The 23,385-nt window shown below is 37.0% G+C and overlaps 1 non-coding gene across 1 annotated transcript; it reads right to left on the reverse strand.

Moving 5' to 3' along the window:
- Window positions 1-13,841: 13,841 nt before the first annotated feature.
- On the reverse strand, window positions 13,842-13,914 carry TRNAA-AGC. The gene has a single exon. It is a non-coding gene; the product is annotated as a tRNA-Ala (tRNA).
- Window positions 13,915-23,385: the final 9,471 nt, after the last annotated feature.

Here is a 23,385-nt window from a genome sequence, read left to right on the forward strand (position 1 = left end):
TAGTTTTAGAAAGCCTATAAATGTGGATGGATCCTTAAAATTTGAATGTATGGAGATATGGGGTGAAGATGATGTATCTAGTATGTTTAATTACTTGTATCAAATTGGTGATATACCTGATATAGAAATATATGTTAAGATACTTTGTTGTGTTGATACTACAAATGAGGATGCTGATATTGGTCCATCTGGAACTGCTATTGAATCAAATGATAAACCATGTGAAGAGCAAAATGTAGTTGATGATTATAGTTTATCTGATAGTCTTGCAGGGCCGTCAATTAATTTATCTAATACAGTAGAGAATGAGAACAAGGATGAGGATGAGGACGAAGATGAGGATGACGATGATTCATGGATGTCTGCTGAGGATGATGAGGATGATAATGGTCAGGAGGATAGTGGGAGTGAGTCTCGATATTACAGCACACAATTCCCTAATCCTATTGTGCTTGTTGTTCATCATCCTCCATACGCAAAAATAGACTTCGATTTGTTGAGGGTGGATCCTTATGATAGGCCAGAAGGTCGTTCCTTTTGAGATCCTTCTAAAGAGTTTTTAGTTGGGATGATATTTTCTTCGAGAGATGCAGTGGTTGTGGCTACAAAAGAATATCATCTAAGACATCATCATCAATTTTGTTATCATGAGACAAGAGAGAAGACTTATTTTATAAAATGTAAAGACAAAGACAGTGGGTGTGCATGGAAGCTTCGAGCATCCAAGAAAGAAGGAGAGGATATATGGAAAATTATGAGATACAGTGGACCGCACACATGTACAAATCCTCAGTTGACAAAAAACCATAGCCAATTGGATGAAAATTTTATTTGTTCATTCATCTTTGCATTAATTGAACAGCAGCCCGATATAAAAATTGCTGCCCTACAAGCTGAAGTGCGGGATAAATTTGGGTATGAGTCGTCTTATCAAAAACATGAAAAGCTAAGCAGAAGGCAATTGCAAGGCTTTATGGGGGTTGGGATAAATCATACAGTCGTTTGCATAGATTTATGACTGCTCTTCATCATTTTAACCCAGAAACAATATACATGATTGAAGATAATCCACATTTGATAAATGAGCGATTAAATCCAATGCGTCGTGTATTTGACCGCATGTTTTGGGCTTTTAAGCAATCGATTGAGGGATTTAAACATTGCCGACCTGTTATCTCAATCGATGGGACATTCTTATATGGAAAATACACCGGGTGTATATTGTGTGTAACCGCACTCAATGGAAATTGTAATACCCGGCTAGACTCCAGTATCGGAATTCCTATCGTCCGGTGGAATCTCGGGTGTCGGAGACCTCTAGAAGGGGTAAAACCATGTTTTTATAAAATATTTTAATGTGTTTTATGTTTTTAAACTAGAAAGAAAATGAGTTTTTGCATGAAAATAACCTTGGAGGAAAACTCAGGTTCGGCCGCCGAACCTCATGTTCGGCCGTAGAACCTCATGTTCGGCCGTAGAACCTCATGTTCGGCCGTCGAACCTCATGTTCGGCCGCCGAACATGCATGCCCTTTCGGGAGTGCTTTAGGCCCCCGAAAGCATAAGTGAGGGAAGTCCAGATTCGGCCGCCGAACCTCATGTTCGGCCGCCGAACATGGCATGCATGCGGAGGTATGTTCGGCCCTCGAATGTGGCCTGGCCAGCCACCTATAAAGGGGTCCCTTAGCCGAAACGGGTGAGCTTTTCTCCCCATTTTCGGCCAAGGTGAGCTCTCCGCCGTCCCTCGCCGATTTTGAGTTTCTTCCTTCCATTCTTCATGATTTTTATGAGTTTACAACTTTGTTTTGAAGATTTTTGAGCATAAAGCAAGTTTTGAAGCTTGGAAGACTCAGGAGCCCTCTCCCTCCGTTCTCCAAGTTTAAGTCGCCTCCCCTCTCGATCTTCAAGAGGTAAGGGTCGATCTTGAACTCTTTTTATGTTTTAAGTAAGTTTTAAGTTGATTCATGGGGTAGAAATGCATGTTTAGATTAGATGAGCATGGTTAGGTTTTATGTGAACTTATGGACAATGTGAGTTGATGTGTTGTTTGCTATGTGTTGTAGTTGGGGTTTAGGATAGTTTAAAGCCCCTAGGAGCTGATGTATGTTTTTATGCATGTTTTGGTTGAGTTATATGCATGATTGAAAGGTTGGGAGGCGTTTGTGCATGTGTGAACCGAGTTTCTGCCCTTTTGGCAGAAACCAGGTTCGGCAGCCGAAGGAGTTTCGGCCGCCGAACCTGCCTGGGAGGCAAGCCTTTCGGCTGCCGAAGCATGCCCCCGAAAATGGACTTTCGTCTCTGGAGGGCACTTTCGGCCGCCAAAGGTGCCGCCGAACCTGCCTGACTTTCGGCTTTGGAGGGACTTTCGGCCACCGAACCTGCCGCCGAAAGTGCCCTGTTCAGCCTTCCTTTGCATGTTTTGCATGATTGTTTTGAGGTGTTTTAGGGGGTGTTTGGGGGATGTTTTTATAGTCATGTTCTAGTATGTTGGTCCCTCATTTGAGTCCACCTGTGTAGGTTCGAACCCGAGGAACCGAGAACCCCAGCAGTGAGTCAGCTGCTTCAGTCGTTGTCAGAGCTAGCTGAGGTGAGTAGAATAAACCTTTATGTTTTAAAGCAAATAAATTATAAAGTTTGAGCATGTTCATGCATCATGAATGCCATGTGATATACTAGGTTGTTTGCATTAGAATTCACGAATATGCTGCATTGCATAATTCTATGATGGATGTCGATGGATGTTGGATGATCCTTAGTCCTCGATATGATGCGATGTGATATGATACGGTATGGTATGGTATGGAAGTCCGGTTGACCCATTCTACGTCCCGGCACTATATAAGAGAAAGACCGGTTGACCCATTCTACGTCCCGGCATCTTGGAATGTTATGTTATGTCATGTTTAAGAGAAAGACCGGTTGACCCATTCTACGTCCCAGCACCTTGGAATGTAGAGGACTATAGATGACAACACCATCCTTGACGTGATTTACCTGTGATGTGATGCATTCCATGATAGTATGTATTTTAAATGTTTTATTATTCTGCTCACTGGGCTCTAGTAGCTCACCCCATTTCCCTAATCCCCCAGGTTTGCAGGTACGGGATAGATCAGGAGGTCAGCTAGAGTAAAGTCTTGTTTATGTAATAGCTAGTGGTGGACATGACGGATATTGAAATGTATTGTATTGAATAGTTATGTAATGAAATGATGTTATTGAGGATTAGAATGTGCTTGACCCTAGTTTGTATGGTTATCCCTTTTGATACATGATCTCTCCAAAGTAATGATTTATGAATGTTTTATGTAAACCAAACTTAATGTATGAATATTACCCCATTGGAGCATTGATGAGGATTCCAATGTGGGGTTAATGATTATAGTTATGTTTTATGCATGCACAGGTTGAGTTTGGTAATTGAATGAGAAAAGTTCAAATTTTTATGTATATGTTGATCATGTATGGGATTAAACAGGTTTACAGGTTGTATGTCAGGCTTGCTACGGGTCCCGGCGGCCTTAAGCCGATCTGGATCCTAGCGCCAGTAGCGATCCGATTTTCGGGTCGTTACATAAATAATCAACTATTTCCATTAGCTTTTGCCATTGTTGCTAAGGAGGACGGTGACAATTGGTCATAGTTTATGGATTGCTTAAGGATCTTGTGACCAATCGAGAAGATTTGTGTATAATTTCATATCGGCATGCTGAAATTCTAAAGGCAATGCAGAAAGATTGGTGGCAACCTCCAGCTAGTCATCATTGTTACTGCATCAGACATGTTTTGAGTAATTACAATAAAACATTAAAAAATGCAGCAACAAAGAAAGCATTGCGCAAGGCAAGTATATGTCATGTTTTAATACGAAGTTTATTTTATTTTTTAAATTTAATGTCACTTTTGACTTATGCTAATTCAACTTTGATGAACTTGTCATTTATATCAGCAAATGAAAAGAAGAAAAGAAAGTTTTATGAGGCAATGAACAATATTCAGGAGGCGCACCCTAAATCATATGATTGGGCAATGAAGATAAATTTAGAGAAATGGACGAGATCACACGATAGTGGACAAAGGTATGCCGTGATGACAACAAACATGGCAGAATCCCTAAATGGCATGATGAATAGATTTCGGGCATTGCCAATAACAACAATGGTTGAAAAAAAAATTTTCCAGTGTGTCCATTATTTTGATACGCGGAGGACAACATTTTTGGATCAACAAAGCAAAGACTATGTTTTCAGTCAGTTTTGTAGTGAAACATTGTGTGCTAATGCAATTAAAGCGAATGGACATAGAGTTAGACGGTTCAATAGTCAGACAATGGTTTGCGAAATAATTACTGCAAGTAGTAGGCAAAAGCAAGTGGTCAAACTCATGGATTAAACATACACATGTGACAAATTTCCGGAGATTAGAATACCATGTTCATATGCTATTGCTGCATGCATGTCACACTCAATTGACTACGAACAATTTGTATCTGACTATTATAAATTGGATCGTACCATCCAATGTTACGTTTACACATTCTATCCTTTTAGACATCTTGATTATTGGCCTGCAGCAGATGGACTTCCTCTCGTGTCTAACATTTCTAGAACAAGGAAGAAGGGACGGCCGAGGTCTTCTAAAATACGTAATGAGATGGACTAGAGGTCAAACAAAATAAAAGAAACGTTCAGAGTCCATTGTTCCATATGTGGCATGGTGGGGCACAATAAGAAAACTTGTATGGGTGGGGAATAAATAGATAAATATTGCAAATAATTCAATTAATTATTAAGTTATTTTAATATAGTAGTTTATTTTTACAACATAATAATTGTATATGGATTTGTAGTGGCGCAAAGCATTCCCACCTAATTCTCGTACTGACCTGGAACGTAAATTATTTTTCTTTTTATATATTGAATAATGAAAAAGAAATATCTGAATATTCCAATTTCTCATGCAGCTGCTTCGATATATATATATATATATATATATATATATATATATATATATATATAATAATTAAATTTATCTTACATTTTGCATATATCATTAATTAAATTCTAGGTTTTCCAAATTTCATTCGCCTGCCGTCCTCTCCAACTCATTCATACGCTCCATATCATATAATACTTTTTGATGACTAACATATAAAATTGAAGCACATGACATGGTAATAAAGCTTGTAGTATAAAGTTTTTTTTTTTAAGAAAAAATAATTCTATAATCAAATTATGAAATCTCAATAATTATTCCTTGAATGCTAAAATGGAAAAAGGAAATCATATCATAACTTAACAAAAACAATAAAATCAAACCGCAACTTGGGTTGATGAAGTCCAACCATTCATTCAAAAGCATCCAAACATAAAGTATAACAGAAATAATATTTAAACATAAGGTTGCAAATTCCTAACGTTATTCACATGGAAAAATGGCTACATCAACTTATTTTCTAAGAAACCACTCATATAGTTGCACTTCTAAATCTGAAAATTACAATGTTGGACCGATAACCTCAGTCTTTTCCTAATCCATTCTATCATCAATAGTCATTTCCAACTTCAAACCAATATCATCTTATGAATAATCACCATAAACCTAGAGGGGAAGAACAAATCAAGGAGTCAACACATGTTAAAATGTGTAGTGTTTAAATCATGCTCACTCATGTTAATATGTGTATTGTTCAAATCATATTAAAATGTAATTCATTGCCCTTTTTTTTTCTACCAAAAATCCGGCAGAGTTTCCCCTTAAATATAGGTTTAATTCCACCTGTGAATAGAAATATCACACTTTTATAAACTTTAACCTTAACCCCTAAACTTCTTATTACATCAACACAATTTCAACTTATATAAAAAACTTCATAAACCATCTCATTAACCTCAACACAGAAACTTATACAATTATGTTACATTCTAAATGTAATATGATATTATCAACAAGGAAATATTGAATTCAGCAACTCACAATTGGAGACACCACCATTACATATAAATCAAACAATATTAAGAGTGTAATCAATTTAAGTTGAAATATATGATTATAAACATATCTGTATCAACCCAAACAAAATTATATTGTGAGTGACAATAACCTATCATAAAACAGAATTGAATCAAAAGAAAAAGTTTAACGCACCAAATTGACATGTGGAATGAACTCAGAAGCAGCTTCCTCTAGTGCTCGACAATAATCTATCATGTCTAATTACCACATGCATTGCCCAAAATGAAAGTGAATCATAAGACTCAATCAATATCTTACAATAAGATCAACTAACTACCCAACAAAAAACAATAATCATAATTAAAAGAATTTAATTAAAAGACTTTTTACAGACATATTCAACTCACAGTCAGTTATGATCACCAGTACCACATCCTCGATGTCTCCTCTCATGTGGAGCCTGTAAGCAAACTCGCCATGGTCCTGGTGCTAAGAACTATTGAGGATCCAAATCATCCTGTGTCGGCACATTTACATCTGGATTTTGCACGACAGCAGCAGAAGGATCTGACTGGCCAAACTGACCGACGCCAGTCTGGCCATATCCTAATCCAGTGTTATATCCCGCAAACATATTCTCTGTACTTCCGCCTGACATGTAAAATTGCCTATCAGTAGAAGGCTCATGTGCAGGCTCTGATGCAAATGCAGGAAACACCGATCCTATTGGCGTATATGATACACCATAAGCACCGGGACTAATTGAAGGCATTGTATATGGTCCTGGTGTCCAGCCCATGAACGGACTCTGTGAAGGATAAAATATAGAAGACGCCTGAGATGAGCTGGGTGGAACATGGGATGAACTTGGTGCATCTTCGTGTAATGCTTGTGACTGATGATACTGTATCGGGGGAGGCATTGGATGCACATCCCTATCACCTTGTTCTGTTTGAGCCTGATCCCTTCTACGGCCCCTCGCATGACCACGAGTCCTAGCCCTACTACCACGTGAAAAAGAATCTGGAATAGGCGGGTCATCTGGGTTAGCCATGCTGGGCGGTGCAGCAAGAGCTGGATGTGGAGCTGGCAATTGTGTTTGCCGCCTCTCTTCCATCATACAAAACGAAACCGACTACATGAGGTCGCACATATCTGTTATGCTCCCAGTGGTCGGGTTGATAGCAATTGCATACATATGCTCCAGACCATCCTCCTGTACAACATATAAGCAATTATATTATTTAAAATATGTTGTTATTATTATTGAAAATGACATAAAAGATCATAAATTTACTACCCCTGATCCCATTGCCGCTCCTTTAACCGAAATCCAGCGTCTGAACACCCTACGGTACCACTCCATGTATTCTGAATGGAAATGGAGTGGCTCTGTTGCTAGCGGGCCAGATATTATTCTTCTATCTCGGGTGTTCCAGCGTACGATCCAATGAGAGTGCACTTCTGCCCAGTTTGTGTTGCTCTTCCGCAAATCAACATCATGGAATGCAGTAGATTGTTGAGGTTCAGCAGGAATATACTGCTGCATATCAAATTGTCGCATGACCCTATCCGGTTGATGCCACTCTACTATATGAAAGCATATTAGTGGGACAATAGCCCTCCAAATTTCTCGTCCTTGGCGACAATATTCGGGTAGCGACTCAATCAGGTCATCAGTGTACGGCTCCCAAATTACCTGAAATGAACATTCAATTGTTATGCACAAACTAATGTAACTCAAAAATATTAATTTCTTTTTTAACATTATTACCTGCTCAGGTAATAATCGATCAAACTGATAACATAGCTCCACGAGTACGTGGGTGACAACCTCCGTTATCTGTCTGGCATTACTCCACCTGCACAACAAAATATATTAGCAAGTACTCCTTTAAATATTCAAATTTAAAAAAATTTAACAATAATATAATATCACATACATGTTGCCTAGTGGAGCGTCATGATGGGGTACTCTGTGAGACAGTGTTGGCGATACTACTGTGATCCGGCCCATATATGAACTATGAATAAGGGACCAACCATCTGCATAACTTCAGGATTTATCGTCTTACATAACTGTCTATACTACCATGCCAAATATGCCCCACCCCAGCTATAATTGCCAGCTATAATTGCCAGCTTCTTCAAGATCGGCTAGCAAAGGTAAAACTATTAGGTTCACACGCGAAGCAGATGTATCACTAAAAATGGATCCAATGACCCTCAAAATATATGCTCTCGCGAACCTACGTACTACTTCCTCATCAGCATCATCTGGAAGTTGAGTAAACTCCTCAGCTAGCCAAATCAATTTCAGATAACACTCTCTTATGGCATTATTAGGTGGAACGACGCCTAATAATGCCTCACAAACTAATGGCCAATGGTGGCGTGATCGGCCTGTTACAGCTGTACCATTAACCGGCAACCCGATTATTAGCCCCACATCCTGAAGGGTTATGGTCATTTCCCCTTCGAAAAACATAAATGTATGCGTCTCTGGTCGCTAACGCTCAACAAGGGGCGGTAATTAAGTGCCAATCCAATGCAAAAAAACCAAACCGTATTGCGCCATAAAAACCTGTTCGCCTCAGGTAAGGTATTATTTGATCTGGAATATCGTCCAAATGTAAAATTGTACCCGTTCTGCTGCAACCTATCGCCCCATTTTCTATAGTCTGTTGCCATATAGTCTCAGACCGATATTCGGTCTGTCCATATAGCAATGATAGATCATTGGGACCAAGTAAAATATAATCACGGTGGTCACGGCGGTTGCGTCTTTCCTCCATATCTAATGATACAAAATAATAGACATTATCACACCACAACAAAACGCTATTCTAGTACACATTCACCAACTTTATTATATTCAAATTCACTAATAATATTCAAACACTATTTATTCACTAAATAACAGTATATAATTTAACACCCTAATAATATACACATTCTGCAAATGTTTCTATTAAAAAATCACAATAAGTACTACTAATTCAAAAATATTATATCCAAAAATTTCAACAAATATTCTTTCCAACAAGCACAACAAATACTACTAATTCAAAAATATTATATCCAAAAATTCCAACAAATATTCTTTTCAACAATTACAACAAATCTTCCATTAAAAATCACAACAAATATTCTACCACAACAAATATTCTATCCAAAAAATAACAACAAATCTTCTATCCAAAAATCACAACAAATCTTCTATTAAAAATCACAACAAATATTAAATCACAACAAATCTTCTATCCAAAAAATCACAATAAATATTCTATTAAAAAATGACTACAAATATTCTATCCAAAAATCACAATAAATTAAACACTACATAAAAAAAAATTTAGAAAATAGGGTGGTGTTAACGTACCTAATTGGAATAATCCCAAAGATATAAAAAAAAAACTAGATTTAATTAAATTATTTAATATTTTCATTACATATTTTAATTTAATATTTTCAAAAATATTACATTTTATTACCTTTTTAATTATATTTATTTTAAATAAATTAAATTTTATTACATATTAAAAATTACTTAAAAAAACTTAAACATAAAAAAAAATTAATATTAATCAATTTATATATTATTATAACATAAAAATTAAAAAAAATAAAAATTCTAAATAAATAAAAATAATATATAAGTCGGATGAAATATTTTAATTATTTTAATTATTATATTTTTTAAAGATTATTACATTTTATTTTCTTAATTATATTTATTCTAAAAATATTAAATTTTATTATATATTAAAAAATATTTATAAAAACTTAAACATAAAATAAAATTAATACTAATTAATTTATATATTTTGATAATATAAAAAATAAATAAATAATTTTAAAATAATAAAAAAAGATACGAAGGATGAAATATTTTAAGATATTAAATTAAATTTATAAAAAAATTATTACATTTTATTTTCTTAATTATATTTATTTTAAAAATATTAAATTTTATTTTATATTAAAAAATATTTACAAAAACTTAAACATAAAATAAAATTAATACTAATCAATTTATATATTATTATAATATACAAAAAAATTAAATAATAATTTAAAAATAATCAATAAAATAGGACGGATGAAATATTGTCAAAAATTAAATTATTATATTTATAAAAAAATTATTTCATTTTATTTTCTTAATTACTATTTATTTTAAAAATATTAAATTTTATTATATATTAAAAAATATTTACAAAACTTAAACATAAAATAAAATCAATACTAATCAATTTATATATTATTATAATATAAAAATAAAATAAATAATAATTTTAAAATAATAAAAAAATAGGACGGATGAAATATTTTAAAAATTTACATTATTATATTTTTAAAAAATTGTTAAATTTTATTACCTATTTAATTATATTTATTTTAAATAATTTAACTTTTAATAAATATTAACACAAATTTAAAACAAAAATTATTATAACAAAAATATTAACTTATTAAAAAAATTAACTATTTAATATCTTAAATAAAAATACTAATTAGTTAATTTTTAAAAAATTTAAACTTCATTGAATAAAATTTCTAAATTTCTAAAAATTATATAAAAACTTATATTAACAATATTACTTCATCTTAAATATCTTATATTTTTTTTTGTTAAGATTTAATGTTTTAATTTTTGCTTTTATATTTATTTATTAAGTCAGAAAATTATATATATATTTAAAAAAAAAAGTTTAAAGAAAAACATGATAATGGTGGAAGGAGATGAAAATAGAGATCCTGGAGAAGATTTGTGCTAGAGATGGAGGCGTATGGCAAACTGTGGAGAGGGTGAAGAGAAGGAAGGATGCTGCAGAGGAGAAGATGAGAAAAAATTCTAATGAAAATTGGGGGAAAAGAAGAAGAAGATGGAGACTTTGGCTTCCGAGGCCATGGATGCAGGTCCGCGTTGTGCGTGTCCAGCACCTTGGGCGCCGAACATGCCACGCTGACCACCATGGGAGCATATTACACTGCTCTCGTGGCACGGATGGGTGTCGAACAAGCTGAATAACTTAATGTTTGACACCCATGGTGTCGAACTAGCATGTTCGGCAGTATGACCGCCGAACACGCTGCACTGACACACAAAATCCGAAAATATTTTCGGATCCTGCGTGAATTGATAATTACTTTTTTAAATATGCATGAATCAAAAATTTGAACAGAGGAGCACAACTCCACCACTTGACTAGAATTTGATTCTATTATACATGGCATCAAACTTTTATCCAAAGCAAACAGGATTAAAAACTTTACAGCAAAGCTTTCAGCAGCAAGAGAAGATAAACAATGAAAAGATTTTGCAGATCCATCTATTAGCAAACCACTAGGACTCCTTACCACTAAACCCGCACCAGCCCAAGAAGAGACACTATCAAAAACTGCATCTACATTAATTTTAAAAGAGCCAGGAGGAGGGCTCCAGACCCTTGGACTTGTGGATACCAAATGTTGCTGAGGCAAAGAATGAGTGTGGAGTTGCCAAAATGATTAACTCATCAAGATCATTCTGAACCCTTTCAATAGTTACCAAAGGTTTAGGAGGGATATCTTCAAACACAACAAAGTTCATAGCTTTCTAAACCTGCCAACATAAAAGGCAGGATAACATAACATCCACATTATCACCATTCTTGTTTCCATTAAGGAAATTTTGCAGCCAACTAATGAAGGAGCTTGGATTCTGTTCAGAAGGGATAAATCCAAGGCGTGATATAAACCATGATGCTCGGGCATGAGAGTAGAAGAATATCAGATGCTCTAAAGATTCTGTATCATTGTTACACAAAGGGCATGAAGAGGATGGTGAGCAATTTCTTCGAAATAAATTCTCTCTTGTTGCTAGAGCATTTTTACAAGTTCTCCAAATAAAATTGCGAATTTTAAGGGGGATTCGCAATTGCCACAATCTTTGCTAGAAGGATTGAGAAACTACAGTTGGAGAAGAGAAGGCTTGTCCTTATGTTTTAGATAAAAATAAGCTGATTTGACAGTAACCTGACCACAACGAGAAAAGTGCCAGACATATTCTGGTTCCCTAGCTACTTGCCCCAAAGGAATAATACTTAAAATGGCTTGACATTCCAAAGGGGAAAAAGAATCCGCAAGAATAATTGGGTTCTATTGTTTAGAAGCAACGTCAATTAAATCAGCAACATAGATAATAGAACTCCTGTCGGACTTTGGCTTTGAATTTTGAAGTTTGGCATAGATGGAATCCACTTATCATCCCACACATTAACAAAGCAAGGTGTTGTAACATTCCATCGTATTCCATTTCTGATAGCTTCTCTTCCCACCGGCAAACTTCACCAACCCCAAGTTGCATGATTTCCTAAGCCGGCTTATAGAAAATCATTAAGAGGAAAATAAATACCTTTGATAACATGAGCCCCCAAGGATTGAGGTTATTTAAGAATCCGCCAAGCTTGTTTTGCTAATAAAGCACCATTGAAAATGCTCAAGTCCTTGAAACCCAAACCTCATGATTCTTGTGGAAAGATAATTTATCCCAACTGATCCTGTGGATATTGGCTTTATCAAAGGAATTCTCCACCAAAAAGGGGCAGCCGTTTGATGAATATCATGAATAAAACCCAACAGGCAGTCATTTGCAATGGTTTTGTATCGAAAATCTAAATGGACAACTGAACTAATAGAGAGATTAAACCATATGGTCCAGAGAAGAAACTAACCCATAACACAAAACCTAGCTCATAATTGAACTCCAATCTAAGAGGCGATTTGAAACTTTTTTTGAAGCATCTCTCCACAAACCACTGGCACTGATAACAAAGTGAAAAATGATTCGTTATCACCAGCTAAGCTTACTTATGTCTAAAATATATGCACCCAACCCATAACCAATATAATAATTTCAGTCAATACTAAAGGAAGCAAACGAAAAAAAAAAAAGCAAGAAAAGCAAATAAAACAAATATAAATACAAACAATTTCCACCTACTCAAACCTAAGCCCAATTAGGGCTTCAAACCATAGACGAGAAGAATAAACTCATGGTATTTTCAGTCTAGTATATTTATAAATTTATACTATAAATTAGCTTTAAATAGACGTTATACACTCCACACATCAAATTATTCAATATTTCTCGCCATCTCTAATTGCAATAAATCAAAGAGAATATAAAAACATCTAAATAAATCAGAATAAGACTTCTATTACTAGACGTAAAGATCCAAAAAAAAAAATACATGCACATATATTCATACCCTTTGCTGCATAAAACGGAGTTATAACTAATTTTATATGAATTAAAAAATATAATAAATATTGTTAAAGAATTAAAGTTATTTTTTTTTAACATATATTCACTCATATTAGTCGATTGCTAAAATTTTATTGTAATAAATTAATAAATCAAGTATATTTTTATCTCTTATTAAGAATCTAATTAATAAATCATTATCTCATAATAAAGTGATATAAATTAAGACGAATGAAAATAAAAATAAGACTATTTTTATTGAAATGAAAATATAATTCATGTTTAAAGTGAATAAATATTTCATTCATTTAAATATTTAATTTGAAAATATAATTATTTATTTTTTAGCTATTATAATTATTTTTTATTATACTTTATTTTAATTTATGTTTGAATAATAAAGTGGAGTTAAAATATATTTTTTCAATAATTACTATAAATAAATAAAAATATAAGATACACCATCTATACTGTACTGGTAACCTCATGAAACATTAACAAATAATGTATCAAATCTAACATTTGTAAATATTTCTTAACCATATAATAATATAATATTTGATAATCTATTAAAAAAAAATTCTTTAATTGCCTTGGTAATAATATATTCTGAGAAAATTTTGACACAGGGGAAATGGAGATGCGGGGTATCGATCCCTGTACCTCTCGCATGCTAAGCGAGCGCTCTACCATCTGAGCTACATCCCCGAGACGTCGAGAGACAATCACAGATAAAAATTCACCTTGGTCTTTTCTTTTTCTTTTTGGGTCATACTCGCCATTACTTTATGAGTCCTGGAATGTATCTTGTCCGAAGAAAGTGGCAGCGGCGACAACTCACAGAGGAAAATGCTGAGAAGAGTGTTACTGAAACAAGCTTCTACTTGCCGTCACTTTCTGTCCAACGGAGCAGCAACTTCTATTTCACTTCCCTTGCATAGGAGCCACTCTTCTTATTCATCGTCTTCACATTCAGAATCCCCTAACGCTACTTTTGCCGAACATTTGGAGAACTAGAATGCCCAATCCACCACGACCTTTTCCGTTGACCGATCTGGGCTTTATAACCCCTCTGGTGCCACTCTTCTCTTTCTCTATCTGTCTCTTCATTTTTTAAATGTCATACCCATTGAAATTATGGTATTACAAGAAATTATTGTTAACAAAAATAATAAGAAGATACAATAAATAAAAGGGTTATGTCTCAAAAATATCATAATTTTATAGTTTTTCATATTTATTGGTAAAGTTTTTAATTTTATATAAAAGCTTTAATTTTTAAATTTATTATAATTATATTAATTTTTTTAATTAATTCTAATTAAATTTAAATTAGTTTATATTACACATTATTTTTATCAAATAAATAACTTGATTGATTTAAATTAAATTTTAGTTAAGCTGTTAAATGCTTAATTTTCTAAAATTTTCAAAATTTTTAATTTAAATTTAAGTTACATATTTCAATTACGCATGACTAAATTTATATTATATTCATAGGGTCGATTTTGACTTTACTATATGAGATTTTAAATTTAAGTCACATATTTCAATTACGCATAACTAAGTTTATATTATAATTATAGAGTCGATTTTGACTTTACTGTATGAGATTTTAAATTTAAGTCACATATCTCAATTACGCATGACTAAAATTATATTATAACTATAGTGTTAATTTTGATTATACTCTATGGGATTTTAAATTTAAGTCACATATCTCAATTACGTATGACTAAATTTATATTATAATCATTAGATCGATTTTGACTTTACTGTATGAAATTTTAAATTTAAGTCACATACCTCACTTATGCATTACTAAGTTTATATTATAATTATAGTGTCGATTTTTACTTTACTAATGAGATTTTAAATTTAAGTCACATATCTCAGTTACGCATGACTAAGTTTATATTATAATTATAGTGTCAATTTTAACTTTACTGTATGAGATTTTAAATTTAAGTCACATATCTCAATTACGTATGACTAAGTTTATATTATAATTATTGTGTCGATTTTGACTATATGCGATTTTAAATTTAAGTCACAAGTCAAAATTTAAATTTAAGTCTTATATAGTATATGAGATCTTATATTTACGGCACATATCTCAATTTTATGTTATAGGTTTATATTATAATTATAGTGTCAATTAATTAATAAATTGTAGATGATAATTTAATAAATTATTTAATTGTAATGTTCAAATTAAATTTATATTTAATCATCATACCAAATTAAATATTAATTTAAATCACAAAAAATATCATTTATAAAATTTAATATAATTTGAAATATTTTAATTAATTTAAGTCATGTCTATTACAGCATCGTTTTTATATTGTCAAAAAAATTCATGTAATACCCGGCTAGACCTCGGCATCGGAATTCCTACCTTTCGGCGAAATCTCCATTGGAATCCGGAATTTATCGGATGTCGGAGCCTTCTAGAAGGGTAAAATAAAGGTTTTCTAAAATGTTTTTACATGTTTTTATGGTTTTAATAAAGAAAGAAATTGAGTTTTGAAAGAAAAGACCAAGGAGGGAAAAGCCAGGTTCGGCCGCCTAACCTCATGTTCGGCCGCCGAACCTCATGTTCGGCCGCCGAACATTGGGCTCTTGCGGAAGCACCTTTGGCCCTCGAAGGTGGTCTGGCCAGCCACCTATAAAAGGCCCCTTGTCCGAAAATGGGTGAGTTTTCTCTCTCTATTTTCGGGTATAGGTGAGATTTCGCCTCCCATAGTTGATTTTGTGTTTTCCTTCAATCCCTTCAAGTTTTGATGAGTTTTTCACTTTGTTTTGAAGATTTTTGAGCTAAGATCAAAGTTTTGAAGCTTGGAGACCCTCGGAGCTCGATTTCTCCCAATCTCCAAGTTTGGGTCACACATACCCTCGATTTTCAAGAGGTAAGTGTAGATCCACGTCTTTTATAATATTTTAAGTAAGTTTTAAGAAGGGGTTAAGGGTTTTAATGCATGTTTAGAATAGATATAAAATGTTAGGATTTATGTTAGTTAAATGATAAATGTATGTTTATGAGGTGCTATGTTGATGTTTGTTGGGATTTAGGCTAGTTTTATGCCCCAATATGCATGAATGAGTGTATATGCATGTTTTAGAATAGTTGAATGCATCTTGTAAGGTATTGTACAGTGATATAATGAGGATTAGTATTGTGTTTGGCCCTAATATATGGTTAATCCCTTTGGTACATGATCTTTATGAGATGTTTTTAATGATGATATATGTTGAACTACGTTTGATGTATGTAATGTTGACCCAACTTGAGCATTTGATGAGGGCTCCAGTAAGGGGTTTTATGTATACAGTTTTAGTGCATGCACAGGTCAAGCTTGGTATATGAAAAGTTTAAAATTTTTATGGAAATGTATGATCATGTATGGGATTTTATCAGGTATACAGGATGTATGTTAGGCTTGCTACGGGTTCTGGCGACCTTAAGTCGATCTGAATCCTAGTGCTGGTAGCGGTCCGGTTTCCGGGTCGTTACAATTCAAGTTCCAAATTTGCAACATTTTTGTGCTATGGTTTCATCTGTTTTTAAACTTACCGTTTCACATGCCAATCATGTAACGACCCGAAAATCCGGACCGCTACCGGCGCTAGGATTCAGGTCGGCATAAGGCCGCCGGGACCCATAGCAAGCCTAACATTCATCCTGTGAACCTGTTTAATCCCATACATGATCAACACATACATAAAAATTTTGAACTTTTCCTTACATTCAGTCACCAAACTCAACCTGTGTATGCACTATACATAAACATAGTCATAAACATTATCTCCTCTTTGGAGTCTCATCATTGCCCCACTGGGGTGACATAACATGTATTGAGTTTGGTTTACAATAAACATCATTAAACATTAAGATCATGTACTAGAAAGGGATTAACATAATATTATGGTCAAGCACAACTCTAAACTTTCATAAGTATTATTACATAACATTTCTACATCATACTCTTACATGACTGTACTCAACATAACATAACAACATTTATCATGTCCACACTAGCTATTACATGACCATGACTTCATTACTCTTGCTGACCTCCTGGTCTATCCTGTACCTGCAAACCTGGGGGTTAAGGGAGAGGGGTGAGCTACTAGAGCCCAGTGAGCAGAATAATAAATACATATATTAATATTCATGCTTTCATGAAATGCGTCACATCACAGACAATTTACATCTAGGGTGAACCTGTCGCCAAATAGTCCCAGCATCATTGTAATACCCGTCAAGATTCCGGCATCGGAATCCCTACCTTCCGGCGGAATCTCCGTTGGAATATGGAATTTTGATGATGCCAGAGTCTTCTAGAGGGGTAAAATGTGATTTCTAAAATGATTTTTACTGATTTCATGGTTTTAAATGAAAAAGATTTCAGTTTTGAAAAGAAAAGACCAAGGAGGTTTTTGCCAGGTTCGGCTGCCGAAAGTGAAGTTCGGCCGCCGAACATGGGAAGGTTTCGGGAGTACTTTTGGCCTCCAAAAGCCATGTTTGAACAAACCAGGTTCGGCCGCCGAACCTCAAGTTCGGCCGCCGAACATGGGGGTGTTTTGCATGCATGTTAGGCCGCCGAAGGAGGTTTGGCTGGCCACCTATAAAAGCCCCTCAGACCGAAAATGGGCGAGATTTCTCCCCATTCTCGAGCTCAGGTGTGTTCATGTCCTCCTTTGGTCATTTCCATGTTTTCTCTTCATCTCCTTCATATTTTTATGAGTTCCATGGTTGTTTTGAAGAGTTTTCAAGCTTAGATCAAAGTTTTGGGAGCTTGGAGACCCAAGGAGTAGTTTCCTCCCATCTCCAAGTTAGAGCTTGCACAAACCCTCGATCTTCAAGAGGTAAGTGTGGATCTATGCTTTCTTTTACGTTTCATGAAGTTTTAAGTGAGTTTTAAGAGGTTTTAATGGTTGAGTATGGGTAGATATGCATGTTAGGGTTTATGTGGGTTTTATGCCCAATGTATGATAATGTATGTTCATGTGATGTTTGTGTTGGGGTTTAAGTTAGTTTTCAAGCCCCTTGAGCATATGGGAGAGAGTATGCATGATTGGGAAAGAGTATGTGAGGTTTGGTTTGTTTTGATGGTTTTGGCCTATGTGGGTCATAAACTATCTATGTATGCTTTAGATGTTGTTTTTGGGAGTTTAAGCTTGTTTGAGCTCCTTTGTGCATGGTTAAGGATGTATGCATGTGTTTGAGAAGTTGGGTGCTTGTTTTGGGGTGTATGGAAGGTTTGGAAGGCTTGAAATGCACAAAGGCTGAGTTCTGGATGAACTCAGGTTCGGCCGCCGAAGGTGGTTTCGGCCGCCGAACCTGCCTGAGGATGCAGGGATTGGCCGCCTAACCTTGCCCCCGAAAGTTGGGTTTTGGCTTGAAAGCAGACTTTCGGCCGCCGAAGGTAATGTTCGGCCGCCGAAAGTGCCTGACTTTCGTCTCTGGAGAGAGGGTTCGGCCGCCGAAGGTGCCGCCGAACCTGCCTGACTTTCGTCTCTGTCTGGGACTTTCGGCCGCCGAAGGTGCCGCCGAAAGTGTCCTGTCCAGCCCTTTCATGGGTGTTTTCTATGTTCGTTTTGAGGATTTTTAGGGGGTTTTTCGGGGAGTTGTTTATGGATTTTTTAGAGTATGTTTGGCACCTCACTGGAGTCCACCTGTGTAGGATCGGACCCGAGGAACCGAGGTGTTTAGCAGTGTTAGCTGCTTCAGAGTTAGTCCAGAGCTAGCCAGAGGTGAGTGGAACTAACCCTTATGTTTTAAATCAAATGTTTTCAGCATGTTCAGGCATGTTCATGCATCATGAATACCATGTTATGCAATAGGTTGTTTGCATTAGAATTCACGAATATGATGCATTGCATAATACGATGACAATGATGTGGATGGATACTGGATGATCCTTTAGCCCTCAGTATGTTATGACATGATATGAAATGATATGATATGGCATGTACGATATGATATGAGATGAGTAGTCCAGGTGTGGCCGTATCACCCCTGGCATAGAGCATGAGTAGTCCAGGTGTGGCCGTATCGCCCCTGGCATAGAGTATGTGGAGTCCAGGCATGGCCGTATCGCCCCTGACATAGAGTATTGTTGACTTGTTATGGTACGAGATTGATATGTAGAGGGCTATTGGTGACAGATTCATCCTTGAAGTGATATATTTGTGATGTGTCGCATTCCATGATAGCATACGTTAAATTGAACTGTTTTCTTTTTGTGGTTTCTGCTCACTGGGCTTTTTAGCTCACCCCTCTCCCCTAACCCCAGGTTTGCAGGGTCAGAGATAGTCAGGAGATCAGCAGGTTACGTCCATGGTCATGTTTATGTAATAGAATAGTAGTGGACATGATGTAATGTAAAGTTATGTAAGGATGTAAAAGAGTTATATTGTAATATGACTTTATGTTATATGTTCAGAGTTATAGTATTGTGCTTGGCCCAAGTTGGATAATCCCTTTGTATATGAGTTTTATTTGATGTTGTTACATGTGATGGATCGAGTTTGACATAGGGTATGCTGACCCTAGGGGTTCTATGAGTTCAGTCATAGTGCGTACACAGGTCAAACTGGTTAAAGGTAAAGTTTTAAATGTTTTATGAAAATGTTGAATCATGTTTGGGATTTTTTTTCAGCTGTACAGGATGCATAGTAGGCTTGCTACGGGTCCCGGCGGCCTTACGACGATCTGGATCCTAGCGCCGGTAGCGGTCCGGATTTTTGGGTCGTTACAGAATGGTATCAGAGCCCTAGGTTCACATGGTCGGACCTATAGTGTGTCGGGCTCATAGAGGTTATAGTAGGGCAAGCACAATAGGAGGATCATGTCCACTAGGATAGGATATGGAGTCCTGTCTTGTATAATGATGTGAAATGCCATGATGATGAGCATGTGCATTAATGCTATGATATGTATGTGATGCAGGTTCATGTGTTTCCACATGAACCGTATGATGCTTATGTTTATGTGCTATGTTATGCTTTCAGAAGTCTAGATGAGAGGAACTCGTCGATCTGCAAGATTGACTGGAGCTCCGCCAGAGAATGAGGGCATGGATGCCCATCCCCCTGCTCTGCAGAGGGCAAGATCTTGTAGGACGATCAGGGAAAGTACATCAAGGGGCCCTAGAAGGTCTTGTGATGCAGGTCGGAGGAGATCAATTCATGAAGGTATGTCAGCGGATGTGATGGAAACAGAGGAGGATAACCAAAGAAGAGATAGTAGTTTGGGCATGAGTATGTCAGTAGAGGATATGGGAGAGTCCCAAGGAGGTACTCAGGCCTCGGGCTTTGTTCCACCACAGTATCCACCCTACCCGCAAGGGCCAGGGTATCCGATGGGAGGTACATCGGATTTCTTTAGCCATAACCCATATCCCACCTTTATGCCCTATCCTCCCTTTTACCCACAGTACCCCATGTTTCCATCCTCACCCTTTTTCCCAGGTCCAGCAAACCCTAACCCAGGGGATGCTACACCTCCTCCTCCACCAGCAGAACCAATAGTCCCTGATGTCCGGATACCCAAACCTGGTTCATCAGTTGGGGGTAAAGTAAAGATGACAGATTACCTCAAGTTGGATGCCCCCAAGTTCGCAGCAGGCGATGACCCTTTTGAGTATCTCAGAACGGTAAAGATGATAACAGATGAGCTAGGAGCAAGTGACAGTAGAGCCATTCAGATGGCAGGGTTCACATTGAAATGCAAGAAGGCAAGGGAGTGGTTCAAAAACTATGTGGACCCAAGGTTGGAGAGCTTATCCTGGGAGCAGTTTGCCAATGACTTTGCAGGATGGGCTTTTCCAGATAGTCCAGAGAACTAAAGATGATTGAGTTTGAGCAGCTAAGGCAGACAGAAGAGATGAGTATAGATGAGTTTACAGACAGGTTCCTGGAACTGTTGCCGTTTGCAGGACAAGGTCTTGACACAGACCTGAAGAAGTCTAGGAGATATGTTATGAAGCTTCACTCCAGGTATTCCTCGTTGGTTCAATCAGCAGAAAGGGAGAGCTTCCATGCTATAGTGGATATGGCACGGAGAATGGAGGCTAGTGCTATCATTCAAGGAACAGTTAAACAATATGTGGCACAGTCTTCGGGTCTCCAAATCCCGGGGACGAGTGATGTTAATCTCTCCCCTCTGAGCGAGGCTGTCACAAAAAGTAAGAAGGGAGACAGAGGTCTCAGAAGATCAAAGAAGAACAAGTTCTGGAATCGGATAAAGTCTGGTCTGGGATTAGGAGGTGGCTCGAGCTCAGGCACAAAGGTTGCAGAGTGTACGAGGTGCGGTAGGCCGCACAAGGGAGTCTGTCGGTTTGGGACTACAGCATGTTACAGATGCGGCTAGGAGGGGCACATAGCTCGAGAGTGCCCTAAGGCAGCTTTTATGACACCGTCCCATCAGACAACTCCAGGCAGTATGGCTCAGCCATCAGCTCCAGTCATGTTTCAGGGCAGTGGTAGAGGCGGAGACAGGGGGACAGCCCCTTCTTCAGCAGGTTCCCGAGGGGAAGGTCCATCAGCTCCAGCGCGGATCTTCGCCATGACCCAGCAGGAGGCTAACACATCGAACCCGATGGGATCAGGTAATCTCACTCTGGTATGTTCTGGTGTGTCTGTTTTATGAACCCTGATGTTTCTCTTTTCTTTGTTTGCTTGTGAGCCCTTGTGAGGTTGGGTTGATAGCTTATGGGTTAAAGTATCCCCTTGGGGTCAGTGCACCCAAGTGTGATCCATCTGTGGCAGAGTCAGTCTGCCGGTATAGTCAGAGTATGTGTTGTGAGTAGATGCCTTCCAGCTGACCTAGCGGTTCTAGATTTGACTGTTTGACGTCATTCTAGGGTTGGATTGGTTCTTCTACTAGTGGTACTACCTAGTCTGCAGAGACAAGGTAGTCAGTTTCAGAGGTCAGGATGGATCAGAGGTAGTCCTTAGAGGGGACAGAATAGGGATACCTAGAGGTTCAGTATCAACCCTATAGGCTCGTAGGTTGTTCAGGGAAAGTTGTCAGGGGTTCTAGCTCTTCGGAAAGAGTATAGCAGTCAGGTCAGGGAGCCCGCCTCAGTGTCCGTTGTTAGAAAGTTTTAGATGTTTCCCCAGACGAGTTCCCAGGACTATCACCTGTCAGGGAGATAGAGTTCAAAATAGAAGTAATGCATAGAATTGGACCAATCTCTATCCCTCCCCACAGGATGGTATCAACAGAGTTAAAAGAGTGATAAGGATCAGTTGTAAGAGTTGGTAGTTAAGGGTTCCCATCTGACTGAGCACTTCGCCTTGGGGTGTTCCAGTGTTGTTATGAGGATGAAGGATGGATCCCTAGGACTTTGTATCGACTACAAGTCGTTCAACAAAGTCACTACCCAGATCAGGTAGTTGTTACCGTGGATCGACGATCTAGTTGAAATCAGCTAGCAGGAGCTGGTTGCCTTTCCAAAATAGATCTGAAGTCCAGGTACCATCAGTTAAGATCAAGGAAGAAGATGTACAGAGAGCAGTGTTTAGAACCAGATATGGGCACTATGAGTTCCTAGGAATGTCGTTCGGGTTAATGAACGCCCCTACATCATTCATGAACCTCATAAGCAGAGTTTTAGTCAGTTTCTGGATCACTCCGTTATTGTCTTCATTGACGGTATCTCGGCGAGTTCCAGAAATGCAGAAGAGTATGCCCATCATCTGAAATCAGGATTGCAGATCCCGAGAGAACATGGCTTGGATGCCTAGTTCTCCACTGTGAGTTCTGGTCGAGGAGCATATCCTTCTTGGGTCATGTGTGTCGGAGAAAGGAAAGTGAAGTAGACCTGAGAAAGTTGAAGTTGTAGCCGACTAGCCCAGGCCCATGGTAATGACAAAGATTAAGAACTTTTGGGTTGGGCAGGTTACCTAATGGAGGTTCATCTAGAACTTCTCTAGAGTTTTCGCTCCTATGGCCAGATGGATCAAGAAGAACCAGAGGGTGTGTGGTCTACTTAGAGTGAAGAGGGCTTTGAAAAGCCAAAGGAAATGTTCATGTCAGTACCAGTGGTGGCTCTGTCCGCCAGTAAGGAAGATGTCACAGTGTCCTGTGATGCGTTCCGAGTGGAACTAGATTGTGTGTTGACGTAAAGTGGCTGGATGATTGCTTATGCTTCTAAGTAGCTGAAG

This window comes from Manihot esculenta, chromosome 17 (genome assembly GCF_001659605.2).
Source record: "Manihot esculenta cultivar AM560-2 chromosome 17, M.esculenta_v8, whole genome shotgun sequence".
NCBI lineage: Eukaryota > Viridiplantae > Streptophyta > Magnoliopsida > Malpighiales > Euphorbiaceae > Manihot > Manihot esculenta.